Genomic DNA, 15,076 nt, shown 5'->3' on the forward strand with positions numbered 1-15,076 from the left:
ATGGCTTTTGACATGAAGTCCTTGCCCATGCCTATGTCCTGAATGGTATTGCCTAGGTTTTCTTCTAGGGTTTTTACGGTTTTAGGTCTAACATTTAAATCTTTAATCCATCTTGAATTAATTTCAGTATAAGGTGTAAGGAAGGGATCCAGTTTCAGCTTTCTACATATGGCTAGCCAGTTTTCCCAGCACCATTTATTAAACAGGGAATCCTTTCCCCATTTCTTGTTTTTGTCAGGTTTGTCAAAGATCAAATAGTTGTAGATATGTGGCACTATTTCTGAGGGCTCTGTTCTGTTCCATTGGTCTATATCTCTGTTTTGGTACCAGTACCGTGCTGTTTTGGTGACTGTAGCCTTGTAGTATAGTTTGAAGTCAGGTAGCATGATGCCTCCAGCTTTGTTCTTTTGGCTTAGGATTGACTTGGCAATGTGGGCTCTTTTTTGGTTCCATATGAACTTTAAAGTAGTTTTTTCCAATTCTGTGAAGAAAGTCATTGGTAGCTTGATGGGGATGGCATTGAATCTATAAATTACCTTGGGCAGTATGGCCATTTTCATGATATTGATTCTTCCTACCTATGAGCATGGAATGTTCTTCCATTTGTTTGTATCCTCTTTTATTTCATTGAGCAGTGGTTTGTAGTTCTCCTTGAAGAGGTCCTTCACATCCCTTGTAAGTTGAATTCGTAGGTATTTTATTCTCTTTGAAGCAATTGTGAATGGGAGTTCACTCATGATTTGGCTGTTTGTCTGTTATTGTTGTATAAGAATGCTTGTGATTTTTGCACATTGATTTTGTATCCTGAGACTTTGCTGAAGTTGCTTATCAGCTTAAGGAGATTTTGGGCTGAGACGATGGAGTTTTATAGATATACAATCATGTCGTCTCAGCCCAAAATCTCCTTAAAATATTGCCCTGCAAACAGGGGCAATTTGACTTCCTCTTTTCCTAATTGAATACCCTTTATTTCTTTCTCCTGCTTGATTGCCCTGTCCAGAACTTCCAACACTATGTTGAATAGGAGTGGTGAGAGAGGGCATCCCTGTCTTGTGCCAGGTTTCAAAGGGAATGCTTCCAGTTTTTGCCCATTCAGTATGATATTGGCTGTAGTTTTGTCATAGCTCTTATTATTTTGAGATACAGCCCATCAATACCTAATTTATTGAGAGTTTTTAGCATGAAGGGCTGTTGAATTTTGTCAAAGGCCTTTTCTGCATCTATTGAGATAATCATGTGGTTTTTGTGGTTGACTCTGTTTATATGCTGGATTACATTTATTGATTTGCATGTGTTGAACCAGCCTTGCATCCCAGGGATGAAGCCCACTTGATCATGGTGGATAAGCTTTTTGATGTGCTGCTGGATTCAGTTCACAAGTATTTTATTGAGGATTTTTGCATCGATGTTCATCAGGGATATTGGTCTAAAATTCTCTTTTTTTGTTGTGTCTCTGCCAGGCTTTGGTATCAGGATGATGCTGGCCTCATAAAATGAGTTAGGGAGGATTCTCTCTTTTTCTATTGATTGGAATAGTTTCAGAAGGAATGGTACCAACTCCTCCTTGTACCTCTGGTAGAATTCAGCTGTGAATCCATCTGGTCCTGGACTTATACAGTATATTCTCTTATTTTCTGGCTTTATTCATTCAGCATCATTATTTTGAGATCCATGTTATGTGTATCAATAGCCCATCCCTTTTTATTGCTAAGCATTATTCCATCATACGGGTATATCACAATTTGTATATCCATTCACCTGTTGATGGCCATTTGGATTGTTTCCAATTTTTGGCTATTTGTATTGGCTTGGTTCTCCAGAGAGACAGAATCAAGAGTATATATATATGGATATATGAGAGGAGACTTATTAGGGGGGTTAGCTCACACTATTATGGAGGATGAGAAGTCCTGCAACATGCCATCTGCAAACAAGAGACCCTGGGGTGCTGGTAGCATGGCTCAGTCCAAGTAGAAAGGCCTTGAAACCAGGGAAGCCTATGGTGTTAACTCTCAATTCAATGCCAAAAGCCTGAGAACTTAGAGGGGCTGCTGGGGTAAGTCCTGGAGTCCAAAGGTTGGGAGTCTATAGTTTGTTTTCCAAGGACAGGAGAGGAAGGGTGTCTCCCAGATTCAGCAGATAGATTGACATATTTGCTTTTTCTTTGTTTTTGTTCTCCCCAGACCCTGGTGGATTGGATAGTGCCCACCCATATTGAGGGTGGATTTTCCCCATCTAGTCCACTCAGACTCACATGCCAACCTCTGGAAACACTCTCACATACATACCCCAGAATAATGCTTTACCAGGTTTCTATGTATTTCTTAATCCAGTCAAGGCCACACCTAAATTTATTATAGACATTTGTGTAAAAATCATTGTATGGACATATACTTTCTTTTTTGGGAGGGGAGGGGTAAGGAATAATGGAATGGAATATGGTGGATGGGTGTTTAAATTTTTAAGAAACTGGCAAACTTTTTCAAAGTGGTTTCAGCATCTTATATTCCCACCAGTGATCTATAGAGATCAAGTTGCTCCTCATCTTCACCAGCACTTGATATGGTCAGTCTTTTTTATTTTAGACATTCTTATAGATATGTAGTGATAGCTCATTCTGATTTTAATTTGTAGTCCTAATGGCTAAAGATTTTGAGCTTTTTTTTTTTTTTTTTTTTTTGAGACAGAGTCTCACTCTGTCACCCAGGCTGGAGTGCAATGGCACAATCTTGGCTCACTGCAACCTCCACCTCCTGGGTCCAAGCGATTCTCCTGCCTCAGCCTCCCAAGTAGCTGGGATTACAGGCACACACAACCACTCCCAGCTAATTTTTGTATTTTTAGTAGAGATGTGTTTCACCATGTTGGTCAGGCTGGTCTCGAACTCCTGACCTCGTGATCCACCTGCTTTGGCCTCCCAAAGTGCTGGGATTACAGGCAGTGCTGGGATTACAGGCATGAGCCACCATGCCCGGACTTGAGCATCTTTTTATATGCCTATTTGCCATTCATATATTTTCTTCAGTGAAGTGGTTGTTTAATACTTTTGCCCCTTTTTCGAAAGGGTTATTTGTTTTCTTACTATTGAGTTTTGAGAGAGTTCTTTATTATATATACTGGATATAATGCTTTTATCAGATGCAAACTTTGTAAATACTTTCTCCCAGTCTGGGGTTTGTCTTTTTATTCTTTAACAGCATAATTCAGAGAGAAGTTTTTCATTCGATGAAGTATAATTTGTCTTTTTATTTCTTTTACAGCTTGCTTTTGGGTGTTGAAAGAAAATTTTGCCTTAAGAAAATTTTGCCTAATTCAAAGTCATAAAAATTTTCTCTCATACTTTATCCTAGAAGTGTTAGAGTTTTGTGTTTTACTTTTAATTCTGAGGTCCATTTTGAGTTAATTTTTTAAATATAGTATGAAATGTGGATGGAAATTTATTATTTTGCATATGGGTATTTGACTGTTCTAGCAGCCTTTATTGAAAAACCTGCATTTTCTTCACTGAATTGCCTTTGCACTCGTGTGAAAAAAATCAATTATCTATGTATGTATCTATTTCTGGGCTTTGTATTATGTTGGTCAATTTATCATTATGCCAATACTGAGTCTTCTGGCCCATAAGCACAATTTATCTCTTTATTTATTTAGATTTTCTTTAATTTCTCTCAACAATGTTTAATAGTTTCAGCACACAGTTCTTTCATATCTCTTGCCAAATTTTAAGTATTCCATATTTTTATGTTATTGTAAATGGTATTGCCTTTTAAGTTTAATTTCTGATTGTTGTTAGCAGAAATGCAACTAATTTTTGTATATTAATCTTATAACTGGAAATCTCAATGAACTCACTTATTCTGGCTCATCGTAGATTCCGTCAGATTTTCTACATGGATGATGACATTGTCTATGAATAAAAACAGTTCTATTTCTTCCGTCCTAATATGGTGTCTGTTATTTTTCTTGCCTGATTGAACTGAATAGAATATCTAGTATAACGTTGAATAGAATTGGTGGTAGAGGACATGGCTTAGCTTGTTCCTGATCTTAAGAAGGCTTTTGGGTTGAGTGCAGTGGCTCACGCCTGTAATCTCAGCACTTTGGGAGGCCGAGGCGGGCGGATCATGAGGTCAGGAGTTCGAGACCAGCCTGGCCAATATGGTGAAACCCTGTCTCTACTAAAAATACAAAAATCAGCCGGGTGTGGTAGCGCACGCCTATAGTCCCAGCTACTCGGGAGGCTGAGGCAGAAGAATCTCCTGAACGTGGGAGGTGGAGGTTGCAGTGAGCCAAGATCATGCCACTGCACTCCAGCCTGGGTGACAGAGCGAGACTCCGAAGAAAAAAAAAAAAAAGAAGGTTTTCAGTCTTACCGTTAAGTCTGATGTTAGTTGCAGGTTTTCCAAAGATGCCTTTTATCAGGTTAAGGACATCTCTTTCTATTTTTAGTTTTCTAAGCATTCTTCTCAGAAATGTATGTTGGATTTTGCCAAATCTTTTCCTGCATTTATTGAGACGATCACATGATTTTTCTATTTAGTCTGTTTGATTTATTTATTTATTTTGAGGGAGAGAGAGACAGAGTCTTGCTCTGTCACCCAGGCTAGTGTCCAATGGCATGATCACAGCTCCCTGTAACCTCAAACTCTTGGGCTTAAGTGATCCTCCTGTGTAAGTCTCCCAAGTAGCTAGGATGACAGGTGCATGCCACCACACCCTGCTATGTTCGATCTTCTAATGTCAAAACATCCTTGCATTCCTGGGATAAACCCTACATGGTCATGATGCATTACTCATTTTATATATTGTTGGATTTTATTTGCTAAAATTGGCTTAAAATACAGTGTTACTTTTTTTTTAAGTGAAAGCAACTTTACTAGAGAAATAAAGAAATGAAAGAATGGCTACTCTATAGGCAAAGCAGCCAACATGCAGTGTTACTTTAAATAATGGGATGTCATTTTGTTAAAAATACCAAATACAAAATACAATAACTGGAGTCTAATACAAAATTTAGACTCCAGTTAACTTTTGAATAGTTCAGAACATAAAATCTTAGGATCATAGAATTTTTTGAAAAAAAATCTTTTAAAATAAAAACTGATGTTGACTTTTGGTAGCATTATATCTATACTATGCTAAGTAATTGTACATCTTATTTGTATTGCTTTAAATTATAGAATGTATTTAGTATTGCCTCCCCAATTATACAGTTTTTAAAAGCAATAATCACATTTAACCTGTTGTTATTGAATTCACATACAGGCTTGAGAAGTAACAGTCAAGAATTGGAATTGATACCACAGATCAGTTGCTATGATCCCTAAGATATCAGTTAAAAATAGTTAGCTCTCCCCCGATTCAGAGTCTCACAAAGAATAAAATAATACTGATTATCTTTCCTAATGATGGCAAAAACTCTGGTGTTACTCAATAAATGCTGTTATCTGGTGGCAGTGAGGAATTGCGAGTGATGGTGATTCATATACATCTGTTAATAGTCATCATAATTTTCTTATATTGATAAACAATTTTTTAAATGAGAAAATCAGAAAATATACTCTCAACTCTGCTACCTTAGAAATGATTTAATTATTCTTTTAACATTCAAAGGATTTGTCAGTTGTTTTTTTTGGTGGGGTGGGGAATGGAGTCTCGCTCTGTCACCCAATAGAGCACAATGGCACGATCTTGGCTTACTGCAACCTCCGGCTCCTGGATTCAAGTGATTGCCTCAGCCTCCCGAGTAGCTGGGATCACGGGCATGCATCACCAAGCCCAGCTAATTTTTGTATTTTTAATAGAGAGGGGGTTACACCATGTTGGCCAGGCTGGTCTTGAACTCCTGACCTCAAGTGATCTGCCTGCCTCGGCCTCCCAAAGTACTGGGATTACAGGCATGAGCCACCGTGCCTGGCCTGTCAGTTCTTATAATGACTAAAAATTCACTGGAGCATAGAGAAGTTCTAATTAAGAAAATGTTAGTTAATATTTGATGCTTTATTGAAAAATTGCCTTATCCACTTTGCAATAAAGATATTTCCTTGCATTTGTATATTATTTCCTTAAAATACGTAATTATGAAATATCATACATAATAAATATATAACATATATACATGATTAAAATAGTAATAAAACACCTGTGTATCACTATCAGTAATTTGAAATTCCCTATGTAGCCTTCCCAAATTATATTTCCCTCTTTCTCCCAATCCTGCATTTTGTGTATAGAATTTTCTCAAAATTTATTGTATACTTATGTCCCTAAACATTATGTTATTCGGTTTGCATATTTTTTAACTTTATATGAATTAAATAATAATTATGTATTTGGTTTTTATCTCCACATGTTTGTGACATTCACCTATGCTGATACATTTAGCTGTAGCTCATTCATTTTTCACTGCTGTATGGTACTGAAGATCCCTGACTTCAGATAGTTCAATGTAATGATTTTTTTGACTTTACAATGGTGCTATCTTTTACTTTAAGTACAGTATTTAATAAATTGCATGAGATGTTCAACTTTTTATTATAAAATAGGTTTTACATTAGATGATTTTGCCCAATTATAGGCTAATGTAAGTGTTCTGAGCATGTTTAAGGTAGGATAGGCTAAGTTAAGCTATGAAATTCAGTAGGTATGTTCAATGCATTTTCATCTTAGGATATTTGAAACTTATAAGGGCGTTCTCAGGATGTAATCATATCACAAGTCAAGGAGTACCTCTATTCCATTATTGAATATACCATGCTAGGCATTCTAGAAATAAATACGTTTGAAAATTTTTTGATTAATGTTTCTAGATTGTGCCCATGTCAGAATGCCTCAAAAGAGGCTGGGTGCAGTGGCTCATGCCTGTAATCGCAGCACTCTGGGAGGCCAAGGTGGGTGCATCACCTGAGGTCAGGAGTTCGAAACCAGGCTGGCAAACATGGTGAAACCCCATCTAAGAATACAAAAATTAGCTGGGCTTCGTGGCGGGCACCTGTAGTCTCAGCTACACAGGAGGCTGAGGCAGAATCACTTGAGCCCGGGAAGCAGAGGTTGCAGTGAGCCAAGACTGTACCATTGCACTCCAGCTTAGGTGGCAAGAGTGAAACTCTGTCTCAAGAAAAACCAACCAAACAAAAAAAGAATGCCTCAAAAGAAACCCAACCATTTCCTTCTTAAGAAGCAGTGTAGGGAATGCGGTTAAGAGCCACTTCCAGGGCTTGATCCTTGGCTTCACTGGTGTAACTTTGAACAGGCTAGTTAACCTCTCAGTGCCTCAGTTTCCTCATCTGTATCATGGGGATAACAATAGTATCTGTCTCATAGCATTGTTATATTGTTATGATGAAATGAGATAATATACATGAAGTGCTTAGAAGAGTTCCTGGCTCACTTTTTTTTTTTTTTTTAGTTGGTGTCTCACTCTGTCGCCCAGGCTGGAGTGCAGTGGTACAATCTTGGCTCACTGCAAGCTCTGCCTCCCAGGCATTCTCCTGCCTCAGCCTCCCGAGTAGGTGGGACTACAGGCGCCCGCCACCACGCCCAGCTAATTTTTTTGTATTTTTAGTAGAGACTGGGTTTCACTGCGTTAGCCAGGATGGTCTCGATCTCCTAATCTCGTGATCCTCCCACCTTGGCCTCCCAAAGTGCTGCGATTACAGACATGAGCCACCACGCCCGACCAGTTCCTGGCTCACATTTAAATGCTCAATAAATATTTGCCATAAGAGATTTGGAACAATCTCTGCAGATTTAAATGCCTATGGTAAGGTATTTTAAGAATTTTCATTTAACAAGGAGAAAAGCATGGTTCCTAATACTTCTGGAGAAAAGATGACAAATTTTGTTTCTTTCTTGTACTGTCTGTGACATTAAAGATAACTTTAAATGGAACACAAAAGAAAAAGGAAAAAGGATAAGCTTTAAGAGCTCATATCACTAGGGTCCAGCCCTTAAACAGAAGAGATGAATATCTCTTATCTATATTGTAATCATAGACTTCACATGGCAAGTCCATTAGGATATATATTTATGATGTTCTTTAAAGAAAATTAATCATCATGAAGACCTCTAAGTGAATTGAAAGCTCAATGAGTAATCGGAGATTAAATCATCATCTTTTTATGGAATGAATCCAATTTACGACTAAAAAACTACAGTCATCTCCACCTTTACCCTGGAAAAGAACAAATGGGGGAGGGGGAGGAGGTAAACTTTCCTCTCTGAAGTACTTTAAGGATCTGGAGTCTAAATGAAAATCAACAACATATCTTCTGAATATAGGAAACATTCATGTAAGACAGGTACAGGTAAAATGAATATTCTTTAGCTGTCCCACAAACTGGGAAATAAAATTTAGGATTTTTAAAGGTGACTCCTCTGTTCATTATTTGGTTACAATCTCATTTCAAATGCAGAGATAAGCCTCAAAAGTAAAACTTCACCTTTCCTTTTCAAAATCTGTTATTCCTTGCTATTAAGGTAAGATAATAAAATTGTAGGACTGGAAACAATCTCATGCTGGACATGAATTAATATATTCTACTAGTGACTAAGAGACTGTGAATAACATGATTCCAGAAAGTGTGCCCACCTCAACCCTGTTGCAGCTCCAGGCTTAGAACAATGCTTGGTGCATTCACACATAGATAGTATTCAGAGACTAACCGTGGAATAAATAAAGGAATAAACAAACTTCTATGTTACCTTGAAATAACAATGGTCTCTATTTTAATCAGTCTATCAAAGTACATTTCAATGCTTGTAGGTTAATAATTCTCATTGCTGGATGTCAGTTTTTGTACCTCACTTATTTTCCAATGCTATATTCAAGATCAGTGGTCCTCAACATTTTCAAAAACAAACACCCCCTTTTAGTAGCAAACATTTCACACAAAAAAGATAACATCGTTATCCTTTTTTGTATTTAGTGTTTGATACAATTATAACAATTTGAGGATCCCTCTAAGTAATTCCATGGGAGCCTACAAATTGGAAATCAAAGTTCTAGATTCTCTTCTTGTGCTCTTGTTTCAGATGGAAAGAGAAAACGATCGCTCTGTATGCTCTGTGTGGAAACCTTTAATGTGATCGCCAATCACTGCGTCAGTCACTCTTAAGTATTTTTAAACCTTAGCACAAATAAATCCCTTTAATCTTGCTCCCAGCCTTTGTTTTTACAGTACTTTTATTTTTCATAGTCTTTTCTGAACCTTCTCCAACATTTCCACATTTTCAAGTTGCAGAAGCCACAAGTGGTCACAGAACTCTGGTAGCACTCATTTATTAAGTGTAACAGGATGACAGCCTTCTTAAAGATAGGCACTTTTAAATCTAGAAAACAGCAACTAAAAATCCAAATTAAAAAATAAATGTTACTAAACAATGTTGGCCTATAATGTTTAACGAAAAAGATATCACAATATAATCCATAAAGTTACTGTATTTCTTGGACCTTATCTCTCTCATTCTAGTGTTATTCTGCTGTATAATGGGATACACAGTTCGTGTCTCTAACCCATAAAAATGCAGGAATGAGTCCCATATGTACCTTTGCCTATTCTTTATGATGTAGATTTTGATTAGCCTCTGGGCCACACAAGTTGAGTTGATGTGTCTTTCCAAACAATTCTGTTGTATTTCATTGCTCAGACTCCTGTTGGCAGGCTGATGAAATGAACAGTTTTGTTCTCCCTCTTCCCTCAATCCAACTACGGTATCATAGAGTATGTTCCTAGAAGCTAAACTATCACTTCTTTGATCAGTCTTTTAAAGCATTAATAAAACACGAATCACATCATTTTTATCAGCATAGGTGGGAATTATGAGATAACTAGAGATTTTCCAAAATCCTGACCAGGCTGCAAGTTGATGTGGCAATTTACCTAAGCCCTTAGGGCCACTGTACTGTGAAAGAAGTCGGGAATGTATGTTCTTGGGTTTTTATTCAACTTAAAGCTTGAGGGTCTCAGAGGACAGACATGTTAATGATGAGCTAGCAGCTTTCTCAATCTGATTTCCTTTATACCGACATTTTCTCTTACTCAATCTGAGTTTAATATAAAAGAAGAGCAACAAACGTGAACCACAAGATGCTTTCATTCCTGGATTTCCCTTTTAGCATCTGTGTAGTTTGGGACAAGTCACTACCTCCCTGGGTTTGTTTTCTCTCTCATATAGGAATAATGATGTCTCGTAAGTGTTAGCTTGAGGATCAAATGGGACAATGTTCAAGCATGGGCTGGGTAAACAATAAAACAGAATCAAAACATAAGATAGTATTGCAATTATAATCAGCAGCATCTCATAATCTGATGATTTCTCTGTGACTTTATCTTCCAATGAGCCCGTAAAGGGGTTGGCAAACTAAGTCAGTGGGCCACATCGAACCCATGGCCTGTTTTTGAACTATCTTTGAGCTAAGAATGGTTTTTACATTCATAAAGTGTTGTAAAAACAAAAGCAAAAAAACAAGCAAAAGAATAATAATAAGAAGAAATCAGAGAAACCGTATGTCAGCTGCAAAACCTAAATTAATTTACTATTGGCCCTCAGGCCCTTTAAAGAGAAGGTTTGCAGACTCCTAAAACAACAGAAATAAGTCACATGAGTTTGAACCAACAATATCCCTACAGACTCTGAGCATAACACCTTTCTACTGCTGCCTCCATTTCTTCTCCTAGTTCGAAATCTCTCCCAATCCTACACAGATAGGCTATGGATGCAAAGAGTCCATCATTTTGCTACTGAAGCGGAGGGGGTGCATAAAGATTCTTTGATCACATATGAAAGATTAAATCAATTTCCACGTCACATGATTTGGGAGGAAAGATTAAATCAATTTCCAAGTCACATGGTTTGGGAGGCCAGCAAATCTATGTGCTCAAATTGAGCTGTGGGCACAAATTATTTTAGAAAAAAAACAAAGGATTCATATTTTATATTTTTGTTTCTCTCCTAATAATCCACTGCAAACAGAATTATCTCATCTCTCTTTTTCTCCTATCACCACAATTTCCAAAAACCCTTAATCCAAACTAATACTAGTGGCAAAGAGCCTCTGACGTAATTAAATTGAACCATGTGAATTCTGGATCAAGATTAAGAAAAAATTAAAGCATTTATTGTGTTGAAATTTCTTATGCCAATTTTCTGCTAAAAAGGAGGATTCAAGAGGTCAAGGATTTTGCAGCACAGACTTAGTGGTATATTAGTTACAGTAATCCAGCCTGAAAATTCCAGCAGAAATAAATACAATGGAATGCCATGAATTACAAGAAACCACAACTTTAATCAGCTCAAGGGAAAAGAAAAACATGCCTTTGCCTATTGACAGTTGATAAACTGAATCCTGAAACTATGGGGCTGAGGAGCACCAGGGGCTCACCATCACTGCTATTATATTGAAGAAAATATACGGGGCTTCCATTCCCCACCACTGCTCACTGTGATATGAAGGCACACAGAACAGAATACTATCTGGATTCCTTTGGCAGATGCTCATTATATGCATTTAGTGGGTGTTCTCTGAGTCAGACAACACTCCAAAGCATAGGAATCAATATGGTTAGATGGTAAGTAACAGAATCATAGAAACTTTATGAATCATTTTACTTTAATTTCAAATGCAACTTTATAAACCATGGCACAAGCTTGAAACAGTCTTAGCTTGTAAATCTTATTTATACTAATATATGGGAGAAACCTCAAAATTGAAAAGAATACTATGCCAGAGACATATAAATATTTGTTGAATATGTTTTACCATAAGAGTTGTATAGAATTCATGAGCTTTTATTGAAACACAGTATCCAGATTTCATGAGTTTTGACCCATAAGAATAATGCCTGGACTTACAAATCCTTTTGCTTCTTAAGATTAAATAGTCAACAATGCTAAAGTAATTTTGGAGGTGGGGTTACTTAATAAATTCATTATAAAATTTATATAGAGGACAAATACATGGAAATAGTCAAGGAAATTTTTGAAAAAAAATTAATGAGATAAAACTTCCCTTCCACATAATAAAATTTTCTCTAAAGCTGTGATAATTAATATGGTAAGGCACCAATATAGAAATAGGCAGATAACTCAATGACACAGAGCAGTTTAGAAACATACTACAGAATATGTGGGAATTTATGAAAAAAGTGGTATTTCTGATCATAAATTGTTTGGAGACAAATGGTAGAAAACTGTGAAAAAAAAATTTTGGCCCTTACTCATGCAATACCTAAAAATAAATTTCAGAAAATCATTTGTTGTAAATATTTTAAATGTAAAAAATGAGAGCATGTAAGATACTGGGTTTTATGTTTGTTTTTTTGTTTTTTTGTTTTTTTGTTTTTTTTTTTGAGACAGCTTCTCTGTTGCCCAGGCTGTACCCAGGCTGGAGTGCAGAGGGGCAATCATGGCTCACTGCAGCCTCGAACTTCCAGGCCCAAGTGATCTTTCCACCTCAGCCTCCTGAATAGGTGGGACTACAGGTGTACACCACAACTCCCTTCGTATTTTTTGTAGAAACAGGGTTTCATCATGTTGCCCAGGTTGGTCTCAAACTCCTAGGCTCAACTGATCTGCCCACCTCGGCCTCCCAAAGTGCTGGGATTACAGGCATGAGCTGCCACACCGAGCCAGATACATTTTTTTGTAATTCTTCAGTGGTGTTACCAATGTCAAAAGATGTAAATGGGATGATGAAAAGATTTGATAACATAAAATTTCTAAGCTGATTTATTATAAAGGTGCCATAAACAAAGCTGAAGGACAAACAACAAACAAGAAAAAAGCTGCAATGCATTTGACAAGGAAATATTTTCCTAGATATATAAAGGCCTATTACAGATCAACTATAAAAAAAAAAAGATAAACACTATGACAGAAAAAAATAGACAAAAGCATGAACAGGTAAGTCACAAATGAAGTACAAATGTCTAACAAATATATGAAAAGAATTCTCAGATTCATTGATAATTAGAGATAAATTGGTACCGAGATACAAAATTTTGCCTTTCTTGAAGGCAACCTGGCAATATGTATTAAAGTTTAACCCATGAATTGTATTTCTAAAAATTGAACCTAAGGAAATTATTAGACAAATGCACAATAAAATATATCCACGGAAATAAATATTTACATGGTAATAACAAAAACTGAGACAAAACTAATTATCCATAAATAGAGAGTTGGTTACCTAAACTATTAAATAATGATTTAATAATGATTTAAGATTAAATAATAATGATTTAAGAGACTCATAAAGAACATATACATAAAGTATATATAAATAGGAAATATCAAGAATTATATATTCACACTGGCTATTTATGTGATGCAATTTTTTTTAACTTTCTCCTTTGCAATCACCAGATTACTTGATTAAAACAGTGATGTACAAAAGTCATTTAACACCAAAATGAAATCTGTACATACTTTTGTGAAAATATACTAGTGATTTTTTTTAAGTGAAAAGAGCAAGTTTAAGAACAGTACACGTATTGTAGTCTCATTCAAGTAAAAGTATGGAAAAATATATAACAAAGGAAAGGAGAGAAAAGTCCAGAGGATATGTATACCAAGAGGTTTCCTCTGACTACCTTTGGGAATGGGGGGTTATAGATACTTTCTACATAGAAACTTTCTCCTATTTGCCTATGAGTATTTTATTTCTTTTTTCCTTTTTTTTTTTTAGTTTGAAGTCTGTATTGTTCCTGTAATAATAAAAAATTTAAGCATGATTTTTAAATGTGAAAAATATCAAATATTTTAACATGAAGTTACTAAGTGCTGGCATACGGTAGGTCTTCATTAACTGCTTTCACTTGTTTATGTGTTTATAAGAAAGGCCCTTGAGGCAAACAGTAAATCATCAAAAGAGCTCAGCCCTCACTTCTGTCTTACTCCTGTTTGCCACCCAATTGTGAAACAGGGATAGTAATACTAGCCAACCTATTGAGTTGTTGCAAAGAATGAGAAAATGGTTCTGTACATATAGAGTTTGCCTAGTTTCTTGTTAAAATGAATAACAATTGTAAAATTAACAAATGGCAAGCTTTCTGATTATATACGGCTGCTGTCCAGGCCCTTCCTGTAACTCAGGCCAAATTTCCATTAGTCTATATGGGAAACATCTTCAGAAAAGACTGAAATTTTGGCATAAGAATCATTTTTTAACATGTTCCTTCCTGAGTAAATTACTTTGCAAAAGAATTAATAATTGGCTCCATGTCTGGAATCCTGAAAGGGCTGTATATAGCTTGCAGTGAAATCTATGATGCTAATGCTTATTTAGGCACTTAATAAAACATATATGCTTATTATCCAGTAGCTTATTAGAGCTCCTTCAGAGCCACCACTGCTGCTTTTGAATCTGCAGAAGACTGCCCCATAAAAATGTGTTGTTTCCTTATAAAACAGACTGAGTTTCGAATTGTTATGGAGCACCATTTAAATTTCAACCCAGGCTATTTTAAAAATGGATATCTGGCTCAAAAGATAGTAGAAGTTTCTCTTTCTATTGTGTAAAGATAGATATTGGCACCTCCCTGACACTGCAAATGTGAGCCAAACTTCACAGTAAATGGCGTTACAGGGACGGTAGTCTAGAAAATGAGTCCACATGATGGCTACAATAATTATAACTGACATGACCTCATTAGAAAATATGAATTATATTCTGTTCCAATATCACATTCTCATCATGCTTCCAACAATTATACACCTCTTTAAGGTATTTTTTTAAAGCCCTATCCTCTCTTAAACCAAAGGGCACGTCATAGGCACAGGTAGCTCATTTTCTGCCTGTGCAACATTTCTTCACAACGCTTGGGAGTGAGGGTATTGAGAATGTGATGTGTTTTCTGTTTCAGTCATAAAAATAAGTACATGCAACAGCAACACAACCCCTTAGGTGTTTATTAGTGCTACTCAAGGAAAAAATAATGGGGAAAAAAGAAACAGACTCCATCTTCGTCTTCTTAGGGGACAGAGGTGGGTGTGTGTGGGTAGATTCAAATGGAAAATGAACATGCACACTGGGGAGATTCCAGAACTACCTATTGGGACATAGAATAAAAATAAA

Source organism: Gorilla gorilla, chromosome 11 (assembly GCF_029281585.2).
Source record: "Gorilla gorilla gorilla isolate KB3781 chromosome 11, NHGRI_mGorGor1-v2.1_pri, whole genome shotgun sequence".
NCBI lineage: Eukaryota > Metazoa > Chordata > Mammalia > Primates > Hominidae > Gorilla > Gorilla gorilla.